The sequence below is a fragment of the Leptonychotes weddellii genome, chromosome 11 (assembly GCF_054177405.1).
Source record: "Leptonychotes weddellii isolate Sample4059 chromosome 11, ASM5417740v2, whole genome shotgun sequence".
Classification (NCBI taxonomy): domain Eukaryota; kingdom Metazoa; phylum Chordata; class Mammalia; order Carnivora; family Phocidae; genus Leptonychotes; species Leptonychotes weddellii.
In genome coordinates, this window is record NC_138379.1 from 74,647,621 (window position 1) to 74,667,933 (window position 20,313).

Here is a 20,313-nt window from a genome sequence, read left to right on the forward strand (position 1 = left end):
AGGGAGAGGAATACATTCCAAACAAAAGAGAAGGAAAAAAACAAAAAACAAGAAACCTCAGAAAAAGAATTGAAAGAAATGGAGATAACCACTCTACCAGATAAAAAGTTCAAAGTAACAGTCATACATAAGGCACTGAATTCAGAAGAATAATAAATGGACACAGTGAAAACTTCAAGAAAGAGATAGAAAATATTAAAAAGAATCAATCAGAGCTGAATAATTTAATCACTGAAATGAAAAATACATAGGAATTCAATAGCAGATTAGGTGACACAAAAGAATGGATCAGAGACCTGGAAGACATGGTATGAAAATCTTCCATTCAGAACAGCAAAAAGAAAAAAAAAATAAATGAGAATGGCTTTAGGGATCTCTGGGACAACATGAAGCATACTAACATTCATCCCAAAACAGCAGAATACATATTCTTTTCAAGTGTGTACAGAACATTCTCAGAGATAGTTCATATGTTAGACCACAAAGAAAGTCTCAATAAGTTTAAATACATTGAACTCAATCAAGTATCTTTCCAATTACAACATTATAGAACTAGAAATCAATTACAAGAAGAAAACTGGGAAAAACCCCACAAACATGTAAAAACTAAGTAGCATACTTCTAAACAACCAGTGGGTCAATTAAGAAATCAAAGAGGAAAAAAAATACTTGAGACAAACGAAGATGGAAACATAACAGTCCAAAATCTATGGGATGCAGCAAAAGCACATTCAAGAAAGAAGCACTTTGAGGTCCACCTCAAGAAATAAGAAAAATCTCAAATAAATAACTTCAACCTCCAACTATAGGAACTAGAGGAACAAACGAAGCCCAAAGTTAGTAGAAGGAAGGAAATAATAAAAATCGGAGTGGAAATAAATGAAATACAGATGAATAAAACAAAAAAATATAACAATGAAACTAAGAGTTGGTTCTTTGAATAGATAAGCAAAATTGATAAGGCATTAGCCAGACTCATAAAGAGAAAGAAAGAAGAAAGAAAGAAAGAAAGAAAGAAAGAAAGAAAGAAAGAAAGAAAGAAAGAGGGCCCAAATAAAATCAGAAATAAAAAGGAAGTTAAAATTGATACCACAGAAATACAAAGAATCATGAGACACTACTGTGAATAATTATATGCCAACATGTGGGTAAACCTAGAAGAAATGGGTAAATTCCTAGAAACATATAATCTTCTAAGACTGCATCAAGAAGAAATAGAAAATCTGAATGTACCAAGTACTAGAAATAAGATTTAATCAGTAATCAAAAAATTCTCAACAAACAAAAATCCAGAACCAGATGGTTTCACAGGTAAATGCTACCAAATATTTAAAGAACTGATGCCTATCCTTCTCAAATTATCCAAAAAGAATGAAAGAAAGAAGAAAGGAAGGAAGGAAGGAAGAAAGAAAAGAAAGAAAGAAAGAAAGAAAGAAAGAAAGAAAGAAAGAAAGAGAAAGAAAGAAAGAAGGAAAAAAAAGAAAAAAGAAGGAGGAGCATGTCTAAATACATTTTATGAGACCAGACTCACCCTGATACAAAACCAGACAAATACACCACAAAAAAAGAAAGAAAGAAAAAAAAAAAAAGAAAGAAAATTACAGGCCAACATCCCTGATGACCACGGATGCAAAAATCCTCAACAAAACACTAGCAAACCAAATTCAACAATATATTAGAGGAATCACACAACCAGATCAAGATGAATTTATCCCACAGATGCAAGAATGGTTCATTACCCACAAATCAATCAACATAATACATCACATTAACAAAAAATAAGGAAAAGAATCAAATGATCATCTCAACAGATGCAGAAAAAGATATCAAAAATGTAATATCCATTTATGATAGAAATTTCAACAAGATGGGTAGAGAGGGAACATACCTTAATATATGAAAGGCTATATATGAAAAACTCACAGCTATCATCATACTCAATAGTGAAAAGCTGAAAGCTTTTCCTCTAAGATCAGGAAGAAAACAAGGATGGGCACCCTCACCACTTTTATTCAGCATAGTAGTGGAAGTCCTAGCCCCAGCAACTAGACAAGAAAATGAAATAAAATGCATCCAAATTGGAAAAGAAAAATTTAAACTGTCACTATTTTAGATGATATTATACTATGTAGAGATAATCCCAAAGACTGTGCCAAAAAACTATTAGAACTAATAAATGAAAGTAAAGTTGCAGGATACAAAATTAATATACAGAATTCTGTTGCATTTATATGCACAAACAATGAAATATTGGGGGAAATTAAGAAAATAATCCCATTTACAACTGCATCAAAAAGAGTAAAATACCCAGGAATAAATTTAACCAAGGAAGTTAAAGAACTATACTCTGAAAACTACAAGAAACTGATGAAAGAAACTGAAGACAACACAAATAAATGGAAAGGTTTTTAATACTCATGGATTGGAAGAATTAATATTGTTAAAATGCCCACATCACCTAAAGCAATCTACAGATTCAATGCAATCTCAATCAAAATATCAATAGTATTTTTCACAGAACTAGAACAAAAAAATTCTAAAATTTGTATGGAACCACAAAACCCCAGAATAGCCAAAGCAATCATGAGAAAGAAGAAAGCTGGACTTATTATGCTCCTTGATTCCAAACTATACTACAAAGTTATAGCAATAAAAACAGTAAGATAGAGGCACCTGGGTGGCTCAGTCAGTTAAGCATCTGCCTTTGACTCAGGTCACAATCCCAGGGTCCTGAGATCAAGCTCCGCATCAGCTTCCCTACTTAGCACTCTCCCACTCTCTCTCTCACTCCCCCCCTACTTGTGCTCTCTCTCTCTCTGTGTCTCCTTCTCTGTCAAATAAACTTTTTTTAAAAAGTAAGATACTTGCACAAAAAACAAATACATATATCAGTGTAACGGTTGAGAAGCTAGACATAAACCCACACATATTGTCAATTAATCTTTGTCAAAGGAGGTAAAAATACACAATGGGGAAAAGATAATGTCTTCAATATACGGTGCTGGGGAAACTGGACAACTACATGCAAAAGAATGACACTGGACCACTTTCTTACACAATACACAAAAATAAACTCAAAATGGATTAAAGGCCTAAATGTGAGACCTGAAACCATAAAACTCTTAAAAGAAAACATAGACGGGGGTGCTTGGGTGGCTCAGTTGGTTAAGAGTCTGACTCTTGATTTTGGCTCAGGTCATGGTCTCAGGGTTATGAAATCGAGCCCAGCTTAAGGGGCTGCTCAAGATTCTCTCTCTCCCTATCCCACTAACTCAACAACAAAAACAAAGCAATCTCTTGGGCATTAGCTTTAGCAATGTATTTATGGACATGTCTCCTCCAGCATGGGCAATGAAAGCAAAAATAACTAATGGGACAATCAAACTAAAAATCTTTTACAAATGATATGACTGATAAGGGGTTAATATGCAATATATATAAAGAACTCACACAACTCATTATGAAAAAACCAAACAGTCCAATTAAAATATGAGCAGAGGATCTGAATAGACATTTATCCAAAGAAGACATACAGATGTCTAATAAACACTCCAAAAGATGCTCAAGGAAATGCATGCTCACCAAGGAAATGCAAATCAAAACCACAATGAGATGTCACCTCATGCCTGTTAGAATGGCTATTATCAATAATAATAAAGTATTGGTGAGGATGTGGAGAAAAGGGAATATTTGTGTACTGTTGGGGAGAAAATGGTGTAGGCACTAAGGAAAAGTGTTGAACTTCACCAAAAAATTTAAAATTGAACTACTATACAATCCAGCAATCCTACTTCCCTGTATTTATCTAAAGAAAATGAAAACACTAATTTGAAAAGATGTGTGTAGCCCTATGTTCATTGCAGCATTATTTATAATAGCCAAGATACGGAAGCAGCCTATGTGTCCATTGATGGATGGATGGATAAAGAAGATGTGGTGTATATATGTACATATACACATATACACAATGGAATGTTACTCAGCCATAAGAAAGAAGGAAACCTTGCCATTTGTGACAATGTGGATGAACCTAGGAGGCATTATGCTAAGTGAAATGTCAGACCAAGAAAAACAAGAAGTCAGATGAAGAAGACTATATGATTTCACTTACATGTGATATCTAAAAAAATAAAAGAGCAAACAAAACAAAACAAAAACAGATTCATACATAGAGAACAATTACCTGGCTCCTAGGGGTATGGGGGATGAGGGTATAGGCAAAATAGGGGAAGGGGATTAAAAAGAACAAAGGGCCAGTTTCAAAATCAATAAGACTGGGAATGCAATGCGCAGCACAGGGAATATAGTTAGTAATATTGTAACAACTTTGTTAGTGACAGATGGTAGGTAGATTTATCATGCTGATCACTTTGTAATGCATATAAATGTTGAATCACTGTTGCACACCTGAAACTAATATAACATTGTATGTCAACTACACTTCAATAATAAGATAAAATAGAACAAAATCAATGAAATTAAAAGCAGGAAAACAACTGAGAATATCAATGAAACCAAAGGTTTTTCTTTATAAAGATAAATGAAATTGGTAAACCTTTTGACAGACTAACAACTTAACACAAAACACGTTATTACCACAGTGAAACAAAAGAGAAGATCCATGTACAGCCCCATATACAGGGAAAGGATATTAACACAATACTCTAAACAATATTATTCAGGAAAATTTGACAACTTAGATGAAATGGATGAAATTCTTGAAAGGCGTAAACTATCAAAATTCAGATATGAACAAATGATCACCTGAACAAATCTGTTAAATTAAGTTGGAGTTGTACCCACAATTCCTCCTGAGGAGAAAATGACACAACCCTATGGTTTCAGGGAAAATCCTTTTAAAAATGTAAGGAAAAAGCAACAACAATTTTATAAAATCTCTTCCAGATAATAGAAGAGAAGGAAACACTTTTCTTCCTATTATGAGGTCAGGATAACCTTGATATCAAGACCAAATAAAAGAAATGTAAGAAAAGAAAGCTAAAGACCAATATCCGTCATGAACTTGTATGTAAGAAATTTCAACAAAATATTTGTTAATCACAGTAATCAAGATAGTGTGGTACTGGAGGTGCCTGGGTGGCTCAGTTGGTTAGGTCTCCGACTCTTGCTTTTGGCTCAGGTCATGATCTCAGGGTCGTGAAATCAAGCCCTGCATTGGGTCCTGTGCTGGGAGTGGATCCTGCTTAAAATTCTTTCTCTCCCTCTCCCTCTCGCTCCACCCTCCACCCCCAACTCTCACTCTCTCTAAAAAAGAAAAATAATAAAAAGAAAGAAAGGAAGATTTGCTTTTAAGATAGTGTGGTACTGACAGAAGAATATTCATATAGATCAGTGGACCGCAATAGATGGTACAGAAATCTACGCAAATGCCACTGAATGATCTTTGGCAAAGTAAAAAAGCAATTCAATGGAGAAACTGTATTGTCTTTAACAAACGGTGTTGCAACAGTTGGACTCCATACACACCCCACAACAACAACAAAATATCCTCAACCAAAATTTCTCATATTATATAAAAAATAACTCAGAATGGATCAATGATCTGAATCTTTTAAAACTATAAAACTTTAAGAAGAAAACATGGGCAAATATCTATGTGATCTAGGGTTAGGAAGAGTTGTTACACGTGATAGCAAAAGCAGCATCCATAAAAGAAGAACTGATAAATTGGTAATCTCATCAAAATTTAAAATGTCTAATATGCAAAAACACTCCTAAGAAAATAAAAAACACAGTCTCAAAAAATATTTTCAAATCACATACTGGACCAAAGACTATCTAGACAAGTAAAAAACCACTATAAACTCAACATTAAGAGAACAAATAATCCAATTAGAAAATGGGAAAAAAGCTTGAACAGACATTTAACCAAAGAGTACATATGGATGGCAAATAAGCACATGAAAAAATGTTCAGCATCATTAACCACTGGAGAAATGTGAATTAGACCTATGATAAGGTACCACTACACCTCTATTAAATGACTAAAATCTAAAATGCTAGTAATACTAAGGGCTGGTAAGGATACAGTAAGACTGAATCCATTGCTAATGGGAATGAAAAATGATGCAAACATTCTAGAAAATAGTTTGGCAATTTCTTGACCCACCAATCACACTCTTGGGTATTTAACTTAGAAAAATTAAAAAATAAAAATAATGTTCACATAAAAACCTGTACATGAATGCTCATAACAGCTTTAGTTGCAACAGCTCAAAACTGGAAACAACACAGAAGTCCTTCATGTGGTAAATGGATAAACTGTGGTACATCCATATAATGGACCATTGCTTAAAAATACAAAGGAAGAATCTTTTAATATAAGCAACAACTTAGATGGATTGCAAAGGACTTATGCTGAGTGGGAATAAAAAAGGCCAACGGCCACGGATACTTAATATATGATTCCATTGATGTAACAGTCTCTAGCTGACAAAATTAAAACAACAAATCAGCTGCCAGGGCTTTATGGGTGGAGACAAACTGTAATTTCCAATGTGATGGAACAGATTTGTATCCTGATTGAAATGGTGGTTACACACATGTATATGTGTGATAACATTTCATAGAATCACACACACACACACACACAAACACATGATGCATGAAAAATCTGATTAAATCCAAGTCAAGTCTGTAGTTTACTTAATGGTATTGTACTAGGTCACTTTCTAGGTTCTGATCACTGTATTGGGGTTACATGTTATCACCGAATGAAGCTAAAAGGTACACAGGAACTCTCAGTAATATTTCTGCAATTTCTATATGATTGCTAAGTCATTCAAAATTTTCAGTTGCTCCAATAAAATGATTTATTTAAGTATAACTCTTACAACATATCTGTAGAATCTGTTTACTGAAAACTACAAAATACTGATAAAAGTAAAACATTTAAATAAATGAGAAAACATAATGTGTTTATGGACAATTAGATTCAATATAGTTAAGATGCCAACTGTACCCAAATTAATCTATACTTTTAATGCAATCTCAATGAAAATCCCAACAGAATGTTTTTTTTACTAGAGATGTACAAGCTAATTCTAAATTTATATGGAAATTAACTAAACCAATTTAAAAAAAAAAAAAGAAGAAGAAGACTCACACTATCCAAATTATGACTTAATGTAGAGCCCTAGCAACTACAACATTGTTGTGTTCATGAATGGATAGACAAAAACAATGGAACTGAATAGGGTCCAGTTATTGATCCACATAAATATGGAAATTGATATTTTGGGCATTGTATAGCTTCCATTTTACTTTTCAAAATTACCCCTTTAGCCTGACTTTAAAAAAAAATCCATTGAGGTGAAATGCACATAAGTTTTACTGTAAGTGGACAATTCAATGGCATTTAATACAGTCACAATATTGTGCAACCACCATCTCTACTAATTCCAGAAAATTCCCATTACTCCAAAGTAAAATCATGAAGTGATTTCTCCCTATTTTTACTCCTCACTTAAGCCCCTGGCAATTACCAATATATATTATGTATATTTATCTATATATAAATATATAGTGATTAGATAAATAGATATCTATATCTTTATATAGATAATACGTTTTCTATTTAAATAATGTTAATCATAACTTGCCAATGGTCTGTGACCACATATAAATATATAGATATGGATATACAAATATAAATAATATATAGGTAATATATCTTTAGCTTTTATCTACAATTTATAGATGAATTTATCATAGATGTATTTATTATCTATATAAATACAATAAAATAATTTCATAAAGTGCAAAATAGAGTGCAGCATGGCATATACTAAAAATAGGAAATATATATGAGTTTAAACTTTTAGTTACTTATATAGTTTTGTATGTATAAGTATATGCTGGGCTATAAAATACACATAATATGTTTCTTGCTGTGGAATAATCCAACTTATTTGAAAGCCACTGCTCTTAGCCCACAGTAAACTGAGCAACAGAAGGGTCTTTGGAGTCCACTAAAAGGCCAATAACAGAAGAACCATATTTTCTGTCCTATACACACAAGTCCAGGCTGTTGCCACTCTGATAGGCTCATACTCTGGTGCCTTCTCTTTTCAGATTTGCAGCCAGGCAACACTATTTTAAAGAACTTAACCAACGTCTTACATTACTTGGTAAGGCTGGGAATTCTGGTGGTGGCTTCCCTGATATTTATAGCAGAGCCATAGTTGTTTTGTTGTTGTCAGAAGTTGTTTTCCCATCTTTCAAATCTTTATTCTGCATCCTTAACATAGAGCAACCTCTTCAGCAATAATATGGGGATCCTATTGCCCCTGCCTGTTCCATTATTCCCAGTCCAGCAGAGCAATGTCAGGATGAACCTGAAGACACAAGTGAATCTCATACTGTAATTTCCAAAAGGTGGATCATTTATTTTAACTATATTATGTATAAGGAGTTCATGTTCATTTAATATAATACATAGGAAATTATGAGGTCTTCTAAGAATAAATCTGTAATTATTCTGCAACAACTGCTTTGTACATTTCTCTCCCAGATCAGCTTTTTAAGTTTTTGAAATTAAGAAAATAACATTTGAACTAATAAAGTTGAAACTGTCAGCAAAAAAAAGAGGGTTTTTGGTTTTTGTTTTATTTTACAAAACTACCAAAAATAATAGGGATGAAAGAAAATGAGTACATATGAAAAGCAAGATGTATGTTTTTGGTAAAAGAAGGTATTGGAAAAGAGATATATTTTTGGTAAGAAAGGAAAAAGAAATATAATTTTGTCCTAAAGTAAAATGTTCTAGAATAACAAAGAAAAACGATCAGCAAAACCTTAATGGATATAGAAAGTTGTAGGTTTATGGAAAGGAATCTTGTGAAAGGAATTGTATGTGTGGTCAAGTGACTAAGGTTAAAATGATTAGATTAAAGAAAATGAAAAAATTAATATCAAAAGTACAGTAGTACAAAATTAGACTTTGGCTTTCTCTCTGTTAAAAGGAGAAAGTTTTCTTAGATTATTGGTCTGCTCCTAATAAATTATAAATGAAGTGTTTTCTTTACCTCTAATGTAATCTGCCTAGAAAACAAAAATTCTATGTTTTGTCTTCATCGGATCTTTGATTACTTGAGAAGATTGAATCTTCTCTACTAAAAGCACAAATTTTTTTAAAGATTTTATTTATTTATTTGACAGAGAGAGAGAGATCACAAGTAGGCAGAGAGGTAGTCAGAGAGAGATGGGGAAGCAGGCTCCCTGCTGAGCAGAGAGCCCGATGTGGGGCTCGATCCCAGGACCCTGAGATCACGACCTGAGCCGAAGGCAGATGTTCAACCGACTGAGACGCCCAGGTGCCCCAAAAGGGCAAATTTTTTAACAGCTGTACAGCTTTTTGTACATGTTAAATTTTGTGGTAAGCATTGCCAAATAAGAAGTGATGCTAAACTTTTTTTTTTTTATTATGTTCAGTTAGCCACTGTATAATGTATCATTAGTTTTGGATATAGTGTTCAATGATTCATTATTTGCGTATAACAGCCGGTGCACATCACAACACATGCCCTCCTTAATACCCATCACCCTGTTACCCCCCCCACCCCTCCCTTCTGAGACCCTCAGTTCATTTCCCGGGGTCCATAGTTTCTCATGGTTCGTCTCCCTCTCTGATTCCGCCCCCCTTCAGATTTCCCTCCCTTCCCCTATGGTCCTCCGTGCTATTGCTTATGTTCCACATATGAGTGAAAATATATGATAATTGTCTTTCTCTGCTTGACTTATTTCACTTAGCACAATCCCCTCCAGTTCCATCCATGTCGATGCAAATGGTGGGGAATTTTATATGAAAGTTATTAATATAAATGTTCCAGAAGTTGGGTGTTCTTGGGAATCAGATCTGTCCTTATATAGTGTTATCAGTCATAATTCTAGCCATTGTCTTAAAATATTACATATCACAGAAATAACCAAATTTCCTTGTCAATTGCATTATTTGAACACGCGTCTCATTTTTAACCATTGCCATTTTTTAACTGTTTTGTCATTTATAGACAGTTTTTGGTTTCTGATAACTTTTAAGATTGTAACAGTGAACTAGGTTAGCATCTCCAAAGCTTTAATGGAAAACTGATAAATTCATAAAACCGCCAACAAAAGATCAAGCTCAAAAAGAATTAGTTACAGGAGACTAACTAATGAAGATGATTATAATTTTTATGATTTTATTCAAAACATTGCTGGTTCCTCTTAATGGTTTGTTATCCAGATGTAAAGGACATCCTTTTCTCCTCCTTTTTAAGCTACCTATAACTTACAGCAGTTTAGTAAAGTATATTTTTACAACAAAGATTAACAAATATGTATTTACAGAGGTGCAAAAAGAATCAGTTCTCCTTGTAAGAAGAAAAAATTAGACAAGTCCTTGGCTTGGCTTCTTAGCCTACGCGGTTTTTTAAAAGTCCAATTTGAGGGGCACCCGGGTAGTTCACTTGGTGAAGCATCGGACTCTTGATTTTGGTTCAGGTCATGATCTCAGGGTCACAGGATCAAACCCCGTGCCAGGCTTCACTTACAGCAGAGAGTCTGCTTCTCTCTCTCCTCCTCTCTCCCTCCCCCAGCTCTCTCTCTCTAATAAATAAATCTTTTTAAAAATGTCCAATTTGAGATTCCTAGTGATAAGTTCCAACAAAGCAGGCTTTTTTTTTTTTTTTTAAGAGAGAGAACATGAGGTGGGGAAGGGGCAGAGAGAGAAAGAGAATGTTTACCAGGCTCAATACCCAGTGTGGAGCTGGATGTGGGGCTTGATCTCAAGACCCCGAGATCATGACCTGAGCCAAAATCAAGAGTCAGATGCTTAACCGACTGAGCCACCCAGGCACCCCTCAAACAAAGCAGTTTTGAAAGAAACCTATAGATCAATCACTATTTTTGCTGCACTTTATAAATAATCAGGCCAAGTTTCCTAAAACTAGACTTAACGTGCAAGCAAATAAGTCTTGCTATGGTGCCTTTGATGTAAATAGAAATGATTACTGAGAGCAAATTATACTTCAACAATACACCTTTGTGGATGTCAGATTTAGTGCCTTTGGCTGTCTTTGAGTTTCCATATTCTACTTGCAAAGTGAACTGAATCCTCAATTCTTCTAGTCTCCTCCAGTATTTGGCTAAAATCTCCAAACTAACACTTCCAATTTTCTCCCACTCCTCTGACTCGGAATCACTATGAAACTAAAACTGCCCTCTTCCCAAAGCCATGCAAACTGAAGCCAGACAACTCACTGTAATCTTCAGAGAAGTCACCACAACAGCTCCTGTGTGGACAGCCTCTGCACCTGTCACTATGTGGCCACACAGAAAGATCAACAGACATTCACACCGCAAACCAGGAAAATCTGTGTGACGGCCACGGCCTGTCCTCATTGCATCTAAAGATGCTTAGGATCCGACATTTAGAAATCTTCTCAACTGGCTGCTCTCCAAACTCAGGAAACTGAATTCATAATTTGTTCCAACGATTAACCTTTCATTTAATTTGTTTTCATAGAAATGCCTCTCATAAAATGACCTGATTGCTCACATCATATAGAGGCCCAGTTTAGGTGAAATCCCACCTGCCACACCAGCCCCTGAAATACAACACCCTCAAGTTCATTCTTTCCTAAGTAATCATGAGGATATGTGTTTGCTAATACAGGCATACTTCTTTTTGTTGTGCTTTGTTTTACTGTGCTTCATAAATATTGCCCTTTTTAGAAATTGAAGGTTTGTGGCACTCCTACATCAAGCAAGTCTATTGATGACATTTTTCCAACAACTTTTGCTTACTTCATGCTTCTGTATCACATTTTGGTAATTCTCACAGTATTTCAAGCTGTGCATTATTATTATTTTTGTTATGGAAATCTGTGAGCAAACTTCTCTGACAAATGTTGTATGTGTTCTGACTGCTCCACCGATCAGCAGTTCCCCCATTTCTTTCCCTCTCCCCAAGCCCCCCTATTCCCTGAGACACAACAATATTGAGAGTAGGCCAATTAATAACCCTACAATGGCCTCTCAGTGTTCAAGTGAAAGGTAGAGCTACACATCTCTCACTTCAAGTCAAAAGCTAGAAATGATTAAGCTCAGTGAGAAAGGCACATCAAAAGCCTAGAAAAACTAAAAGCCATGCCTCTTGCACCAAACAGCCAAATTGTGAACGCAAAGGAAAAGTTCTTGAAGGAAATTAAAAGTGCTACTCCAGTGAACACACGAATGATAAGAAAGTGAAACAGCCTTATTGCTGATACGGAGAAAATTTTAGTGGTCTGATTAGAAGATCAAACCAACCACAATATTCCCTTAAGCCAAAGCCTAATCCAGAGCCAGGCCCTAACTCTCTTAAATTCTGTGAAGGCGGGGGTGGGGCGGGTGGGGCGGGGCGGGGAGGAAGCTGCAGAAGGAAAGTGTGAAGCTAACAAAGGTTAGTTCATGAGGTTTAAGGCAAGAAGCCATCTCCATAACACAGAAGCGCAAAGTGAAGCAGCAAGTGCTGATGTAGAATCTCTAGCAAATTATCCAGAAGATCTTGCTGTGATAATTAATGAAGGTAGCTACACCAAACAACGATTCCCAATGTAGTATAAAACAGTCCTCTATAGAAAGAAGGTGCCACCTAGGACTTTGATAGCTAGAGAGAAGTCGATGCCTGGCTTCAAAGCTTCAAAGAACAGCCTATTTTGTTAGGTGCTAATGCAGCTTGTGACTTTAAGTTGAACCCAAAGCTCATTTACCACTCCAAAAATCATAGGGCGCTTAAGAGTTATGCTAAATCTACTCTGCCTGTGCTCCATAAATGGAAGAACAAGGCCTGGATGATAGCACACCTGTTTATAAAATGGTTTACTGAATATTTTAAGCCCACTGTTGAGCCTTACTACTTAGAAAAAAAAAGAATCCTTTCAAAATATTACTGCTCACTGACAATACACATCATCCAAGAGCTCTGATGGCAATGTACAACGAGATTCATGTTGTTTTCATGCCTACCAATATAACATTCATTTTACAGCCCTTGGATCAAGGAGTCATTTCAACTTTCAAGTCTTATTATTTAAGAGATACATTTCATAAGCCTACAGCTGCCAAAGATGGTGCTTCCTCTGATGGATCTGGACAAGATAAATTGAAAACCTTCTGGAAAGGATTGACTGTTATAGATGCCATTAAGAGCATTTGGGATGCATGGGAAGAGGTCAAAATATCAACATCAGTAGGAGTTTGGAAGAAGTTGATTCCAACCCTCCTGGATGACCTGGAGGGGCTCAAGAATTCACTGGAGGAACTCCCTGCAGATGTGGTGGAAACAGCAAGAGAATTAAAATTAGAAGTGGAGCCTGCAGATGGGACTGAATCACTGCAATCTCCTAGGAACTTTAACAGATGAGAAGTTGCTCCTGTGGATGAACAAAGAAATTGTTTTCTTGAGATGGAATCTCTTAGTGAAGATGCTTGGAAGACTGTTGAAATGACAACAAAGGATTTAGAATACTACCTGAACTGAGTTGATAAAGCAGTAGTAGTAGGGTTTGAGAGGACTGACTTCAATTTTGAAAGAAGTTCTACAGTGGGTAAAATGCTATCAAACAGCATCACATGCAACAGAGGGATCGTTCATGACAGGAAGAGTCGATTAATGTGACAAACTTCATTATTGTATTATTTTAAGAAATTGCCACAGTAACACCTTCCTGATCAGTCAGCAGCCATTGACATCAAGGCAAAACTCTCCACCAGCAAAAAGATTACAACTCACTGAAAGTTCAGATGATGGTTAACATTTTTTAACAATAAAGTATTTTTAAGGTATGTACATTGTTTTTCTAGACAAAATACTATTGCACATTTAATAGATTACAGCATAGTTATAAATATAACCTATTTTATATGCACTGGGAAGCCAAAAAATTCATTTGACTCATTTAATTGTAATATTTGCTTTATTGTGTTGGTCTGGACCTGAACTCACAATATCTCCAAGGTATGCCTGTACATCACGCTGAGTCTATGTAAATAAATAAAATAATCTGTAAATTGACTTATAATGGTAAAACCTGAATCTGATTATAATCCATTTGATTTATTTAGTTGATTAAATCTTGGATCCTGGGAATCTCCCCAGAAAAATTTGGGGAATTTTTCAACACTTTGGCTATTTTTCTCCTTATAGTCATTATATTGACCTCTAATGCACTGTATACTCTCAATGGTTTTAAATGCCTTTGGGCAGCCATTCACACGCTGAATGGTATACATCAGCATCAGACAACTGGATGAAATCAACAATAATCACATGAATGATAAAAAGAGTGACTATATGGCCCTCTGGCATAATGACTCAACTAATAGAAACAGCAGATGTGTAATTCTTTGGCCTGACTACATCAATGGTGGTAACAGAGACTAATGCTATAATGGTTGGTAATTGGGAGGTAATTGTTAAGATCAATTGGAGACCAACCTTCAAAATTCCCCAAGCAGACAAAACCAATTTCTTCATACAAATAAAGCTTAATTTAGCTTATTTTACAAGGCTAACTTGACCTGAATCACTTCTTGCTTGTGCCTCTGGAAATGATAAGCAAAACTTGAACTGCTCTCCAAGGTTGATGCGAGGTAACTATGAAAATTGTAGTATTATAACCAATCACTGTGAAGAATAAAAAGTCACTGCTTTTTCGCTATATAAGCTGCTTTATAACAATATACCCTTAAGCCTCATTCCATGTTCCGGTTTGAGTGCTCCTGGTTTACAAACTTTCTTTTGGTGTGTGAACAATAAATTTTTACTAATTGTGAATTTAGTGATTAACTAGTTCTCTTTTGGCTGTTTTGATCTCTTGATACTCTCTATGTGTTCGTATTTCCTCTTTTTATAAGGACACCAGTCAGATTGGATTAGGAGCTATCCTAATAACCTCATTTTAATTTAATTACCTTTTTAAAGGTTCTATCTCCAAATGCAGTCATACTCTGAGGTGCATGGATTTAGGGCTTCAGTATGAATTTTAAGAGGACACAATTCAACCCATAACATCATCATAATGGGTGTGAAGTGGTATCTTATTATAATTTTGAATTACATTTCCTTAATGATTAGTGATGTTGGGAATCTTTCATGTGTTTATTGTCTATGTGCATGTCTTCTTTGGAAAAATGTCTATTTATGTCTTTTGCCTACTTTTTAAATTGAAACGTTGGTCGTTGTTTTTTTTTTTTTTTGAGTTATAGGAGTTCTTTATATAGTCTGGATATTAAACCCTATCAGATATATGTTTGCAAATAATTTTCTTAATAATAATTAAAATAATAGTTTCTTTTATTAATAATGCATTTGGTGTCATATCTAAAAAATCCACAGCCAAATCCAAGGTCATGAAGATTTGCCCCTATTTTGGGCGCCTGGGTGGCTCAGTTGGTTAAGCGACTGCTTTCGGCTCAGGTCATGATCCTGGAGTCCCGGGATTGAGTCCCGCATCGGGCTCCCTGCTCGGCAGGGAGTCTGCTTCTCCCTCTGACCCTCCCCCCTCTCATGTGCTCTCTCTCTCAAATAAATAAATAAAATCTTTAAAAAAAAAAAAAAAAGATTTGCCCCTATTTTTCTTCTAAGAGTTTTATGGTATTGGCTCTTAAATGTAAATTATTGATCTGTTTTAAGTTATTTTTGTATGTGTTATATAAACACACACACTTTATATATAGGTATATACATGTATGTGTATGCATATATAATTATATGTTTATATACATATATGCATATATGTACATGTAAGTTTGTATATTTTGTGTGTGTATGTTCATTCTGCAGCATGTAGAACCACCCAATTGTCTCAGCACCATTTGATGAAGGCCCTATTCTTTCCCTTTAAAATAGTGTCGGTCCCCTTATTGAGCATCAATTGGTCACTGATATATGAGTTTAATTCTGGACTCTCAATTCTATACCACTGGTTGATATGTCTAGCCTTATGCCAATGCCACACTGTTTTGACCACTGAAACTTTGTAGTACATTTTGAAAATTGGAAATGTAAATTCTAAATGTTGTTCATTTCTAAAAGATTGTTTGGCTATTTGGGGTCTCTTCCAATGACACAGGAATTTGAGAATCAGTGTTTCTATTTCTATAAAAAAAAGGCTGTTGAAACTTACATTGACTCTGCATATCATGTTGGGTAGTATTGGCATCATAAGATTTAAATCTTTCCATTCCGCGAATATGGGATTTTTTTCCCAAGTATTTGTGTTTTCTTTGATTTCAACAATGTTTGTAGTTTTCACTGTATAAATCTTTCACTTCTTTGAATAAACTTAATTCTGGGTATTTTATACTTTTTGATGCTATTGCAAATGAAACTGTTTTCTTAATTTCCTTATTGGGTTGTTCATCACTTGTATGTAGAAACAAAACTAATATTTGTGTGTTGATATTGTAGCCTAGAATTTTGATTAGCTCTGGTAGTTTCTTGTGGATTTTAAGGGATTTTCTATATAAAAAAATTATGTCATCTGCAAATAGAAATAGTTTTACTTCTTCCTAATTTGAATGACTTTTATTCTTTTTTTTTAAAGATTTTATTTATTTGACAGAGAGAGACACACAGAGAGAGGGAACACAAGCAGGGGGAAGTGGGAGAAGGCGAAGCAGGCTTCCCACCGAGCAGGGAGCCCAATGGGGGACTCGATCCCAGAACCTTGGAATCATGACCTGAGTGCAAGGTAGATGCTTAACTGACTGAGCCACCCAGATTCCCTGAATGACTTTTATTCTTTTTCTTGCCTAATTGCTCTGGCTAGAACTTTTAGTACAGTGTTGAAAAGCGCTAACTAAAGTTGGCTTCTTTGGTTGTTCTGATCTTAAGAAAAAAATCTTTCAGTCTTTCACCATTGAATATAATGTTAGCAAGGAGTTTCTCATGTTGGAGAAGTTCCCTTTTACTTCCTACTTTTCTGAGTGTTTTTATCATGAAACAGTGTTAGAGATTTTCAAGTAGATTTTGTTAATTGAGATGATCATGGAATTTTTTCCTTCATTCTATTTAGGTAGTATATTACATGGAGTGCTTTTTTTTTTTTTTTTTTCAATGCTGAGTTACCCTTGCATTCCTGGGATAAATCCTACTTGGTCATGGTGTGTAATATTGTTAACATGCTATTATATTTATTTGCTAGTATTTTGTTGATTTTTGCATCTATATTCAGAAGGGGCATTGTCTGTAATTGTCTTTATCGGTGATGTCTTTATCTGGCTTTTGTATCAGGATAATGCTAACTTCATAGAATGAGTGAATATGTGTTTTCTCCTCTTCTTTTTTTGAAGAGTTTGAGAAGGATTGGGGCATCAAGTCTACTTCAAGTGATTGGTACATTTCAACAGTGAAGTCATCTGGTCCTGGGCTTCTATTGTTGGGAAGATTTTTATTAATGCTTTAATCTCCTTACTTTTTATAAATCTATCCATATTTCCTATTTCTATCATATTTCTTCCTTTAATTCTATCAATGTTTGCCTCATACATCTCTGGCTCTGTTGTTTGGTGCATATATGTTTATAATAGTTATATTCTCTTAATGAAGCGACCTTTTAATCAATATATTTCATTCTTTTTTGTCTCTTGAGATAACTTTTTATTTAAAGTCTGTGTTGTCTGATTCTAGAATAGCCATGCCTGCATTCTTTGAGTTACTGTCTGTATGAAGTATCTTTTTCCATCCTTTCATTTTCAACTAATTTATGTTTTTGTAGATTGAAGGCATCTATCTCCATTTGTATTAAGAGGTTATGAAAAATACTTTAAAAATTATAATCTTCATAGTTTTTTTATTTTCCAAATATTCAATGAAAAATCTGTATTATTTTAATAATCATAAAATGTTAATACAAATTCAAACAAGAAAACTGTAGAAGTATAGAGGATGAAGTGTTAATTCTAAGAATTTCTTTTTAAAAATTCAAGTGAAAATGAGAATAATTTCTCAAGTGTTAGTAATTTTTTTTTTTGCCACTTTAAAGGGTATAGCCTACTAGCATTATAAAAGTCCAAAGATTAGAGTACCATTCGAGATTTATGTAAACAGGAAATCTTCATAGAGGCATTTAGATTTTATCTGAGGCTGACAAAGGGAAAAGAGAAGAAATGTCAGGTGCAGGGAAATATGAGCAAAGATAGTTTGGGAATTAGAAGGTACATGTGAAGTATACATGCCAACTTGTGTGCTTTGTTTGTAAAAATAAATGTCCTATTTTCTTGAAAATCTCTGTTTTCTTTGTTGTAGAAGTGCAAAGAGCTGATGTCTCAGTGTATAGTCTACACTGCATCACTGAATCACCGATTTCTTTTTTTTTTAATTCAGTTAGCCAATATATAGTACATCATTAGTTTCAGACGTAGTGTTCAATAATTCATCAGTTGCATATAACACCCAGTGCTCATCACATCATGTGCCCTCCTTAATGCCCATTATCCTGTTACCCCATCCCCCCACCCACTTCCTCTCCAGCAACCCTCAGTTTGTTTCCTATAGTTAAGAGTCTCCCATGGTTTTTCTCCCTCTCTGATGACTTCCCATTCAGTTTTCCCTCCCTTCCCCTATGATCCTCTGTACTGTTTCTTACATTCCACATATGGGTGAAACCATATGATAATTGTCTTTTTCTGAATGACTTATTTCACTCAGCATAATACCCATCCACATCAATGTAAATGGTAAGTATTCATCCTTTCTGATGGCTAAGTAATATTCCATTATATATATATATATATATATATATATATATACCACAACCTCTTTGCTATTTTATGACAGGTAGCTCAGAGAGCTATTACCCCTTCATAACATATTTTTTTTTAATTTACCTTAGGCTTCCTATAAAATTAAAATTTGCATATGCTGGCTGGGAATATTTAGTTAATATATACTTTATTATCTTTGGAAACTCTGACAGACTCCAGACTGGAAAAGGATCAGAGGATTAGTGACACTTGCAATAACATGAACTAAGTCAGATTACTCTCTCTTAGCTCCTCAACAGCTTATTTTTCCCCAGATGTAAACCCTGGCAGGCACAACAGAGTATAGATGAAAGTCTTAACTGATGCCTGATCTTCAGAATTCCTGACACAGTGGAGAGTCAGCTTCAGCTAGACTACATAACGTCTAGCTGAATAAATTTTCCTTCTTATAATTATTTATTTTCTCAAATCCTGAAAGTTGTGCCTGTAGTTCATTTTGTATGAATTCCTGTGTCATGCGATATTCTTTCTCTTCCATGGATCTAACACATGCGTTTTTCCTCAGAGAACAGCATCCTTCTTTAACCAACTTATTCAAATAAAGCTTGAATAAAATAACATTTTTACAATGGCCTTTAGATTTCACCATGGCAAAGGCTGCTTACAGGCATGAAAGAAATCCAGTAGTGTATTACTTAGAAAAGTCTCAGAAGAGCATGATTCATCCCAAATTAACCTTGTTTTCCTTCAATTCTATATCAGTGCTTCTCAATGGTAGCCTGGAGCTTTCCCACTATCTTCTTATTTGCCTCTATATCACAATAGTAATATAATTGTTCATTCATGATGATATCTGTGCCTGGAAAAAGCTTCACACAGAGGGTGACATTTGATGGGGGAACTTGAAGCACAAGTAACAATACCAAGACACATATTTTATTAAGCACTTAATATATGCCAAGAAATGGATTATCTCATTCAATCTTCATTATTGGTTTTATTACTGTCCTCATTTTATAGATGAAAAACTGAGGCACAGACAGGTTAAGTAAATTACCTACAATCATTCAGGTAGAAAGTGGCCAAGCTGGGCTTCACATTCAGTCAGTCAGACTTTAGAATTCAAATTCTAGATAGAGTATTAAAAAGATGTGAGGGGCATTATGCATACCAAGAAAGGAAAAACAAAATGCAAAGATACCACTATGTAAAGTCTTTGTATTGAGCAAGAATGAGGATTTCAGTGCAGCTCAAGCGTAAGTTATACTAAGAGATAGGCTGGAGGTGAGATGAAAGTCTTGTGGACAATAACTGGGAGAACAATGAAGATTTGGAAATTGGCAGATAACATTAATCTCTGAATGTTAAAATATGAAATAAATGGGTCATAGTTGAGATATAAAAGCTTTTTAAATAGACTAATTCATTCCAAGGTTAAGACTTGACTGTAACCTGATAAAAGATATTGACTTTTATTTTTTCAAGTCAATCCCAATATTGTTTCAACAACAGAATTACACAGAGAGAAGAATCAGAAGCAAACAGCTGCATTCTATATTC